Here is an 11,784-nt window from a genome sequence, read left to right as displayed (position 1 = left end):
GACAACGATATTCTCCATTAGCGCATATTGGTTCCTATATTTTACAAATATCTTTCTCTCAAACACTCCAATAACTAGTTTCACTGTTTTTCGTAAGAACCCTTACCTCGAAACCGTGGATCATGCTGTTGTTGGTGCAGGCACTTTTGCATGTGGAGGTGGCTCCTGCAAGTGAGCAAGCTCGTTCCGGTCCAAAAGACCGATCGCCGCGGGAACAGTGCCACCTGACCTCTCACTGAGACTCTCCGCTCAATACCGCGGATTGTCCGCGACTGCCGTTGCAGCTGCTCCGTATAGAGCATTCCACTATCCGCAACTTGTGGTTCTCCATTAATGCATATTGGTTCATACATTTTACACAGTATCTTTTTCTCAAACACTCCAATATCTAATTGGACTGTTTTTCGTAAGAATCCTTACTTCGAAACAGAGGGTCATGTTGCTGTTGTTGTAGGCACATTTACATGTGGAGGTGGCTCCGGATTGTCCACGACTGCCGTTGCAGCTACTCCATATAGAGCATTCCACTATCCGCAACTCATGGTTCTCCATTAACGCATATTGATTCATACATTTTACACAGTATCTTTCTCTCAAACACTCTAATAACTAATTCGACTGTTTTTCGTAAGAACCCTTACCTCGAAACCGTGGTTCATGCTGTTGTTGTTGTAGGCATTTATGCATGTGGAGGTGGCTCCTGTAGGTGAGCAAGCTCCTTCCGGTCCAAAGGACCTATCGTCGCGGGAACATTGCCACCCGGCCTCTCACTGAGATTCTCTGCTCGATACCTCTGATTGGCCGCGACTGCGGTGCAGCTACTCCGTATAGAGCATTCCACTATCCGCAACTCGTGGTTCTCCATTAACGCATATTGGTTCATAAATTTCATTTTTCCAAAGCATCTTTCTCTCAAACACTCCAATAACTAATTCGACTGTTTTTCGTAAGAACCCTTACTTCGAAACCGTTGGTCATGCTGTTTTTGTTGTAGGCACATTTACATGTGGAGGTGTCTCCTGTAGGTGAGCAAGCTCGTTCCAAAGGACCGATTGCCGCGGAAACATTGCCACCCGGCCTCTCACTGAGACTCCGCCCGACTGTCCGCGACGGCCGTTGCAACTACTCCGTATGGATCATTCCACTATCCACAACTCCTGGTCACGCGCGGTATCTCGCAACTAAGCTTCGCGTGACAGCAATGAAAACCACACAGATCGGACCAGCCTGTGTTGTGCTCCCAGCTCTCCTCGGCTAGTATTTCCGTGGGTTGTATTTCTATGTAGTATGTCTTGTACACTTTGTCTGGCGAGAAGACTAGCTGAGGAAAATGCACGTTATAGGGCGCACCCCAATTTTTTCATTTTTTGCACCATTTCAAGACCCCTTAGGTCCTTTCCGGGTCCAATTTTTAGACATGTTTTTGCATATTCGCACTCTACTCGCTAATAACTTTTATTTGTTACCCATATTGCCTAGGGTTGAGGGAGTTCAAAATTCTCAAGACCACGTAGGACTTTCCCGGGTCCAATTTTTAGGCATATTCGCATATGTCTATTCGACAAATTTGTAATCTACTCGCTTATAACTTTCACTTGATACCTATAGATTGGTTGCCTAGGTTGGTTGAGGATTCTTGATTTCTCGATGGCCATGTTATTCGTTGAGAATGTTTTCTTTGAGCAACCGGTAAACCTCAAAATGACGGTTTCGACCCAAATTTTTCATCAAAATGCTTTAGTACACCTGTGTACTGGATGTTTTATGAGTAGAGTTCGGTTTTTTGTGCAAAATCAATATTTTGGCATCAATTTTTCGGCAAATGCGTATATGGTATATTGCATATATCTCTCCATTTGATACGATAGGAAAGATACGATTTTGCATAAAAATGCGGACTATACTTATGACAAATGGGTCTAACCGAACTTCAATTGCGTTACCAACAGGCAAGTTTGTTAAAGAAACTGGGTACTGGTTTACAATTTGCTTGGTAACCGAACATTCAAAACACTGATATTAAATACATCGGAGAAAAATTTCCAACTTTATACAATTTTCATGATTTAATCTCTTGGTAACGCAACTACAGTTGTTTTGCAATCCATAATAGTCTCAAAAGACTTACAAGACCTGTTCTTATTTGAATGAACCAAAGTGTGCTTCTTCTGGATCTTCGTTAACTATAATGATGTCATTTTAAGGCATCGAACGAATGCAGCTTAAAGTTGATTATTTTATTTTTTTGTTATATACACATACGTACATATGTAGTGTCACCTAAAATGCAAAGAGACGTAAGAACTTTTTACTATAATAACAGATAAAACAATATTCTGATAGAAAAGGAAAATGTCGGTCTTTCTTATCAAAAAAACATGTTTAAGAAAATGTTTTTTTCTTTTTTTTAAGGCCACCGTGGCGCAGAGGTTAGCATGTCCGCCTATGACGCCGAGCGCCTGGGTTCAAATCCTGGGGTGAACATCAGAAATAGTTTCAGCGCTGGTTATCCTCTTTTTAATACAGGCTACATGTGTGAGGTATCCTGCCATGTTAAAACTTCTCTTCCAAGTGTTTCCTTTCCCCCCTCCATTCCATTCCCTCCCTCCCTTAACTCAGACTGCGTCGACCCGAAAGGCTTCGGGTTAACCAAGTTTGTTGACGGCAGTCCTCTGACCTTCACCGCCAAATCGTCTGCCCTTTCATTTTTCCTTACTCCGTTATGGCCCGGCACCCAAACGATGCGGATTTTGCCATCCTCAGAGAAGGCGTTAATCTCCTTACACTGCAAGACTATTCGTGACCTTACCGTCCTGGTTGTTATTGCCCTTATGGCAATTTTACTATCGGTAAAGATGTTCACACTCGACGTCCTCGCGTTAGCACCACACCACTTCACGCATTGCGTAATCGTCCGAATTTCCGCCTGCAGGACCGTATTATGGTCAGGCAGTCTCAGACTCAGATCTCAATGTAAACCCCCAGGCCCACTCTGTCCTCTAGCTTTGATCCATCCGTGTAACATGATCTTCCAGATGGCAATACTAGGGTTCCATCAATCCAAGACTGTGTCGATGGCTGCAGCGCCTCGCACTCGACTTCAAGGCTCATCTCATGTTTCCGCTCGGAAATCTCTTCCCTTCCTTCCAGGTTTCCTATCGTCGCCTCGATTACACCGCGATGGTATCAGCTGCTCCCTTCTCCAATCCATTCTCCCATCGCCTTAAGTCTCATAGCCGCAGTGGCTGCCTTACACTTAATCTCCTATGTCAATGGGTCGGACATCTAAAATACTCTCCAGTGCCCTAGTGGGCGTGGTCCTCATCGCTCCGGCTATTATGGCCATGCAGTGGAAAACAGATATCAATCCCTGTTTACAGCGTAGACACCTAGACCCACTCTATCCTCTAGCTTTGATCCATCTGTGTAGCATGAACTTGCAGACTGTGTAGCATGAACTTGCAAGACTGTGTCGTCTCAGGTATCCGAACGGAAACCTCTTCCATTCCTTCCGTAATTTCTATTGTCGCCTCGGTTATACAGCGAGTGTGTGACCTGCTCCTATCCTCAATCCATTCTCCCATCGCCTTAGGTCTCATAGCCGCAATGGCTGCCTCACACTTAATATGTATGTCAATGGGCCGGACATCTAGAATAGTCTCCAGTACCCTGGTGGGCGTGGTCCTCATCGCTCCGCCTATGCCAAGACAACATCTTCTCTGAACCTGTTGTATGGTCCTTATGTTGCACTTTTTCTCCATAGCAGTCCACCAAACTCCTCATCGCTTCGCCTTTGCCGAAACAACCTCTTCTCTGAACCTGTTGTATGGTCCTTATGTTGCACTTTTGCTCCATAGCAGTCCACCAAACTACTGAGGCGTAAATAAGTATTGGTCTAATCACGCTCCAGTAGAGCCAGTGGACCATCCTCGGATTCAGTCCCCATTTCGAGCCTAAGGCCCGTCTACACAGTACCCAACATCTGTGAGCCGTCTCAGTTCGCTCCTGAATGTGAGACTTCCAATTCAGTTTCTCAGTCAGATATCGAAATCGTCTTATTGACGATGCGTTAAATTGGCCTACCTTCGTCTTCCTCGTGAACAGGCATATTTTAGTCTTCTCTGGGTTAATATTGAGACCTCTGGGTCTAGCCCAGTCATATGCAATATGCAAGACTCTTTCGGCTCTTGTGCATAGCTAGTTCGGATCCTTACCCCTTAGAAGTATTATAACATCGTCTGCATAGCAGACAGGTTCAAATCCCTACTCAGTCAGCATTCGTAATAGATCATTTATGGTGGTCACCCATAGGAGTGGCGATTAAATGCCCCCCTGTTGCGACCACCATAAATGAAGACGTTAATAATTAACTGTTATTATTTTCGTTTTTAATAAAATCTGAATATCTTTTAAAGGAGTCCTATTTTGTTTGCTAAAAAAACAATTCTTATGCTCTTGTTCATTTCAGGCGATGTCCTATTTTCTTTGCTAAAAAAAAAAACAATTCTTAGGCTCTTTTGCATTTCAGGCGATGCTATGTTTTTTTGTTTATATTTTTATTTTTTTACCAAATGCGTTTTCCTTGTTCTTTTGTTTTTATTCATATTTACAAAATTCCAGAGCACAATTCAGCGCACTCATGCTATGCACTTTGATTTAAAAGAAAAGGAAAAAAGTAGGAAAAAAACATAGTTCCATTTTTTGTATTTTTTTTACCATCATTTTTTTATTACTATTATTATATGTATATTTTAATTATTATTATTATTGTGTGTTATAATTGTAATTATTCCGATAAGCTAAGTATGTACGTAGCATATTTGTATAACTAAGGAGCCCATCTTCTTTGTAACTGTTTACAAAACGAACAACAAAATTACGGAAAAAAAAATTCGTAAATATTTTTGTTTTTAAATTTTATTTAATTATTTATTATTTAAACAAAACCTATATGACAAAAATAAAACAAGGCCTTTTTATAATATGCCTATACAAGAAGAATAATGCTTTTTGACATTTCTGATGCTGACGAGGGGTTGCAAAAAGTCAATCAAGTACCAGGGTCCGAATTACGGCATACATGAACGAGTAAAATTGTTCGAAATCACTCTATTGTGAATTATACATTACTTTATTGAACGACAATTTTTGAAATTTAGGAACTCGAATGTTTAAATCGGTCATGATTTATAAAACAAAATCAAACAAAATGTATATAAAAGTGGTATAACATCCATTAAATACGAGATGAAATTGCATTTGTTAGGAAAGTGCACTCCATCTCATATGCGGTAATTCGGCCCCAGATCTGTTGCACCCAGAAAATTTCAGCTAATGTGTAGATGATAATCCCCCTCCATTCCCATCGCATACAAGATACTCTCGAGCGTACTGTGTGAAAGATTAAAACCTAAAGTCAATGAGATAATTGGGCCCTATGAATGCGGCTTTAGACCTGGTAAATCAACCCTAGACCAGATATTCACACTGCGCCAAATCCTGGAAATGACCCGAGAAGAACAAATCAACACCTACCATCTCTTTGTTGACTACATAGCCGCCTTCTATTTTCCTTTACGTTCAAAGGTATTTCAAGCCATGTATGAGTTTGGTATCCCTGCAAAATTAATAAGACTCTCCTGGATAACACTTGCTGATACGCGTTCCTCACTAAGAATAGGTAAGAATCTCTGCGAACCATTTAATACCAAACGAGGTTTCAGACAAGGAGACAGCCTATCGTGTGATCTCTTTAATATCCTGCTGGAGAAGATTGTACGAGATGCAGATGTGAATAGATATGGCACACTAATCACAACACAACACATGCTACTCGCCTATGTCGACGACATCGATATCATAGGTCGGTCACCGGGAGAAGTAACTGCAGCCTTTGAAAGAATCGAGAGAGAGAGTCAGTGAAAATGGGTCTGGCAGTAAATGGAGATAAGACGAAATGGATGGTTTCAACTCCCAAAAAAGGCTTGAACAACCCAGCAGATAAAGAGAATGGGGAACGTTGGGAACCACAACTTTGAGACAGTCAGACCTCGGCAGCGCCATACCGAAACGAATGACACCAGTTTTGAGATTAAGCGAAGAATAATACTGGCAAACAGATGCTACTTTGGACTAAGTAAGCAGTTTAGAAATAAGGCCACCTCTCGACAGACGAAGATTACACTATACAAGACACTGGTACTACCCGCGCTGTTATATGGTTCTGAAGCATGGGTACTTGTGAAAGCAGATGAGGCAGTGCTTGGAGAGAAAGATTCTTCGTAAAATAAATTGACCAATTTGCGTAAATGGAGAATATAGGCGACGTATGAACCACTAGCTGTATGACGACGATAGCATAGTTAAACGCATCAAAATACAACGGCTGCGTTGGCTAGGTCATGTTGTCAGAATGGATGAAGAAGATCCAGCAAAGAAGTCTTTTGAAGGCAAACACGGTGGTACACGCAAACCGGGAAGACCAAAAGCCCAATGGAAAGATCAAGTTGTGTGAGACACCTCGAAACTTGGTGTCAACGATTTTAGAATGAGCGCAGAAGATCGAGGCGCTTGGAACGATATTCTACGTTCGGCTAGTGGAACAAATATTCTGTCATAGCCAATTAAAGTTAGTAAGAAAGTAATGTGTAGATAATGGAAAACCTTTTCTTTAATCTGTATATAGTCGAAACCGGATAAGTGAAATATACATCAACTTGGTTTCACTTTTAAAGAGTTCTTTTACTGAGCATTGCTCTTTTTCAAGTTATCTCGTACATGATTAGAACGTTTAAGTGGAAATTCGCGTATATCGCTAAAGTGAAAACTAATTTCACTTATCCGAAATTCTCTAAAGTGAAAATTACGGATAAGTGAAACATACATCAACTTGGTTTCACTTATCCGTAATTTTCAATTTAGAGAAATTCGGATAAGTGAAACTAGCTTTCACTTAAGCGATATACGCGAATTTCCACGTTAACGTTATAATCCTGTACGAGATAACTTGAAAAAGAGCAATGCTCAGTAAAAGAACTCTTTAAAAGTAAGATATACCAAAATTTATTTTTCCGAATTTTATTGATGACGCGAGGTTTTAAAATTCCAAATAGTTTTCCATGGAATCATATATTTCACTTATACGAAACTGATTTAGGGATGTAAAAACTTTTCCACTTTATCAGTATTCTCATTTAAGCGAATTCAATTGCACCAAAGGATACTAAAAATGAATGGTATTTTCCACCAAGTTTCACTTGAACAGAATTTTGCACTAAAGCGTATTACAGTAAAGCAATATCAACTGTGTATTATCAATTTGATTGGAGTAGGAGTGTGGGTGTGAGTAAAACAAGGTGGTTTACACCCCAATCATTTATGGTATTCCTATCGTTAGTGGCCATGTTTACAGCTAACCTACATTTTTAGTTAACATCGTCTATTGTGCTCAATTCATCAAGGTCACAAAATTCTGGAGGTTATTTAACTTTGCATTAACTGCATATTAAATTATGATAAGGTCCGATATGTCAAGTCAATAACCAGGTAAGTGCGAATGGAATCAATTTTTCTAAATGAATTAAACAAAGAAATGTAGATAAAATGCGTGATATATTATCAAATTGATAGGACTCAAAGGAGGTATGCCGCTGCTAAGTTTGCATTCTGTTTAGGTTCTTATCTATCTTGAAATCGTTTATTTTCTTCTAATCCTCCATTTGATTTTGGCTAAAAATAAATTTTAATTATAACAAACAATAAATTCTCTTAAGCAACATGCAATTGAATCCATGCCGAAGTTCGTACCGATAAGAATGCAAATACTATTCCATATGAATTAAAGTTAAAGTTTGTATGTTTGTTTGTTCCGTATAGACTCAAAAACGGCTGAACCGATTACCTTGAAATTTTCACAGATTGTGTAGGTTAGTCTAGAAGGAAATATAGGACCTTACTCCAAAAGTACTACTATATGGGAATCGGTTTGTTTGTTCCATATAGACTGAAAAACGGCAGAACCGATAGGAAACATAGGCTATATAATTTTCGGTATCGGAAGGAGGACGGACCCTCCCCCTTATGGGGGGACCCCCAACCCAAAATCTAAAGTGGACCGATCGGGACATTATATGAATCAAATGAAAAGTATCGGAGAGTAGAATACGAATATGGTATTAAAATTTAAGTCTAAGTACCCATCGGGCCGCCCCAAACCCAAAACCTTCCCAAACAGACATATTGGACGTTCATTTCAATATGGGGCTCAAATGAAAGGTGTTCGAATCTGGCATACAAAAACAGATTGAAGTATAGGGGGTCACGCCAACCCTCAAAAACTGCCAAGCTCTCAGCTGTGCTTCACGTGATGACTATGAACACCACACACATCGGAGCTTAGACTACCAAACCGTGTGATGCTCATAGCCTCACCCTATAGGAATACCGACTGGTCATTCCCTTATAGGAATACCGACTGGTCATTCCCACGTCGCCCTAAGCATTTTGATATACCTTTTTTGTCACTACCCCGAAATTGCAAGAAGACACTTGATAATGTGTGAACCCCTCCTTCCCTTATAGGAATACCGACTGGTCATTCCCACGTCGCCCTAGGCATTTTGATATACCTTTTTTGTCACTACCCCGAAATTGCAAGAAGACACTCGATAATGTGTGAACCCCTCCTTCCGTGTCTGGATTGCCTTAAGAAACCTAATTCTCTCGCCTTGTTGTTGTTGTAGCAGTTTATTGTGTTCTATCTCTGCGAATAAGATGGGGTGCGTCCACAGGGATCTGAGTCGAGTCGAGTGGATTTGGCCTGGTAGTTAAACAGGTGACGTGTATAGTGCGGTCCTTGGTTACAATCGGGCACGTCGGCATCAATCCTTGCTCTGTAGGAGTTGAGGCGACTACATCTGGAACGTAATTAAGCCAGAACTACTCTGGTTTGCCGGGGGAGTTCAATTTCTCCAGGTGCAATGGGAGGCGGTCGTTCTCCAAGGACCACATTCACCCGGTAGCCATTTATCGCATCTGCTACCGTGTCTACATGAATTTTGTTTAGACCTGCTTGATATGCCACTTCCCATAATCGTACTCAGTGCCATCTTATCTCCCTCGTCCTCTCCCGGTCAACAGGCAGCCAAAGTGTCCCGGCAATCCGACAACCAACCAACTAGTCATCTCCTCTACTATGTTCAATAGTTCAACAAAAGGCGTGCGTGCAATAACGGCCACAGGTCTGATTGCGTTGGAGGATCACCTCCTGGCATACTCGTCCACCTTCCCGTTTCCCAGAATATCGATGTGTTCAGGAACGCAGATCAGGAACAAAGATCGCGCAGTTGTCCGGCTTTCTAACTGACTTACCGATGCCGAGTGTCTCTTATTTGACCCTCAGTCCCGTCCCTGACTCCATCTTGAAGGCGTCAGTGAATACCTAGATCTAATCCAGCTCAAACACAGCATCTGCCCCCACTGCTTCCTTCCCGGAAAGCGACAGGTAATCCGAGACCCTCCACAGGTTGCGGATAGTGGAATGCTACATATGGAGTAGCTGCAACGACAGTCGCAGACAATCAACGGTATCGAGCGGAGAGTCTCAGTGAGAGGCCGGCGGCACCTGCTCTTGCGCAAATACTGAGTGTCTATGATGCTCGATATGACAAGGACAGTTATTGGCGCCTTTAATAATTAACCGAGATTGTTGTCGGTTGGACTCCTACCTAACCCTATCGAACCTACCTACTTATGGATTTCTGCTGCCATTACCCGGGAATATTTCATCTCCCTTTACCTTTAACAAGATGTAACAAAATTTGCGATTTTAATCGCCTGTTTTCACTTCGTTTTCGAAGAAAAGGAGATTTATTCCTATTTAGTTGGCACCTACGTTTTGACTTCCGACCTGCAGCCTAGAGTAGTTTAGCTGACAACCCATCGGTTCTTGTTGCTTAGTCTGATTTTTGCTTTTCGTTCTGAGAGGAAGTTATTCAATCACACTGTCTGCAGATAGTAAACCTCGTTACCACAGTCGTATACAAAAATTTTGGCGATATGTTTTCTCCATAACCTCAGGCAACCTTATTTACATTTTTGCAAGGGCGCGTTTAGTAGGGATGTGTGGATACTTGATTTAAGATCCAATTTAATGATTTCCCAGAAATGTTTGACGAATGAAACGCCTTCATGCTAAAGTACATAATTGCGTAAGACCCCATCTTACATTGTAATAGGTTAGGTTAGATAAGAGTGTCAGTCCTTTACAGACTCAGACAAATTTAAGTCCATTGTGATGCCACAGTGGCGACAGACAAAGGCTTCTAGCGGGAATCGAACCCATGACCCCTGCACTGGTAATCCATGCACGCTACCAACTCGGTTACCGGGGCGCCCTACACTATCAATCCCTAGATTTCTTTTGCGGAAAATGGGCATACCATAGTGCCCTTTTTGCTTATTTTTAAATATTTGCCAAATCATTTACAAAAATAATTTTTTCTTTATTAGGATTAAAAACAACAACAATACACATAAATTAAAAAAAAAATAATAGTGAAAAATTATTAAACAAAACATTTCAAACACACACATTCACATATTAAAGGTATAATCTAGGGACACATTTAAACGTTTAACACTGTCATTCAGTTGCTTGAGCTTTAAATCCAATGAGTTTTGATTGTGTTGGAAAAATTTGGTATCCAAATAGATTTTTAAAACATCCTCATAAATGGTATTGTGAGCTCTTTTGTATAGAAATTGGAATGCGTTTTCGGCATGGCGATATTTCTCAAAGATATGCTGCAGTTGCTGGCCTTCTTCTTTAGACAGTTGAAGGGGAGCAATTAAATCTTCCTCTAAGGGCATTGATTGGAAAGAATTCAATAGAAGTTTTGTGGTCGAATTGAAATAAACTTTGTAATATTTTTCGCGCCATGAACAAAGAGCTGAATAGTGCTCATCGATTTTGCGATACCAACAGCTTAAATTGTTGAGATAGTGTGGGGTCATACAAAGATCATTGCCATTGTGGAAGTGGGGTAATGGGGAAATTGGATGGGGATGGGGATTAGAGCTGTCTGCCCTTAGCTGTGGTATGGTGAAACGGACGCCTGTGTGGTTTGTCATTGCCGGTAAAGATAAACGCCTTTCTTTTGGTTTAGACTCTTTTGTCGCGGCTATTTGTCCTGTTAATGGCTTGCACGCAATGTAAGAAGGTCCAGTGGCGGTAGCTGCATCACTAGGGCCAGCTCTTACATCATGTAGAGATTTCGCCAAAGTTTTGGCATACATAGACTTGCGTTTATCCAACTTTTTGTTATATAATTCAAATTGTTTCTTCTTACGATTCTTTATCACGGCATAAGCCATTTGTATGATTTCCACGGTATCGCCTGGAATTTCTGGATTATTGGGGATATTGAACATAAGCACACAAATACCCTCTGCCACGGCTGCCTCCAGATGACTTGAAAGGCTGACAGTTAGTCCAGTATGCATGAAATTGCATGCTGGATCGGAGCATGATTCATTCGTATGATCCATATATTGATGCCAATGATTGCGCTCCTTTGAGTCCATATAATCCAAGTGTATATTGAAAATGTGCAACTGGATTTTGAAAACACTTTTTCGCCATGAGTCATATAGGTACAGAGTCATTTGGAGCTTTTGATGAAACTTTACATGCTGGCGCCTGCGACGATGTTCATTCAACAGCCAAGGCAATAGATTTTGTGAATCACGGAAATGCTGTTTGGCATCTTTCATACAAGTATACAT

Source organism: Stomoxys calcitrans, chromosome 2, assembly GCF_963082655.1.
Source record: "Stomoxys calcitrans chromosome 2, idStoCalc2.1, whole genome shotgun sequence".
Classification (NCBI taxonomy): Eukaryota; Metazoa; Arthropoda; class Insecta; order Diptera; family Muscidae; genus Stomoxys; species Stomoxys calcitrans.
The sequence above is the reverse complement of the archived record's forward strand: the minus strand, read 5'-3'. Positions refer to the sequence as shown.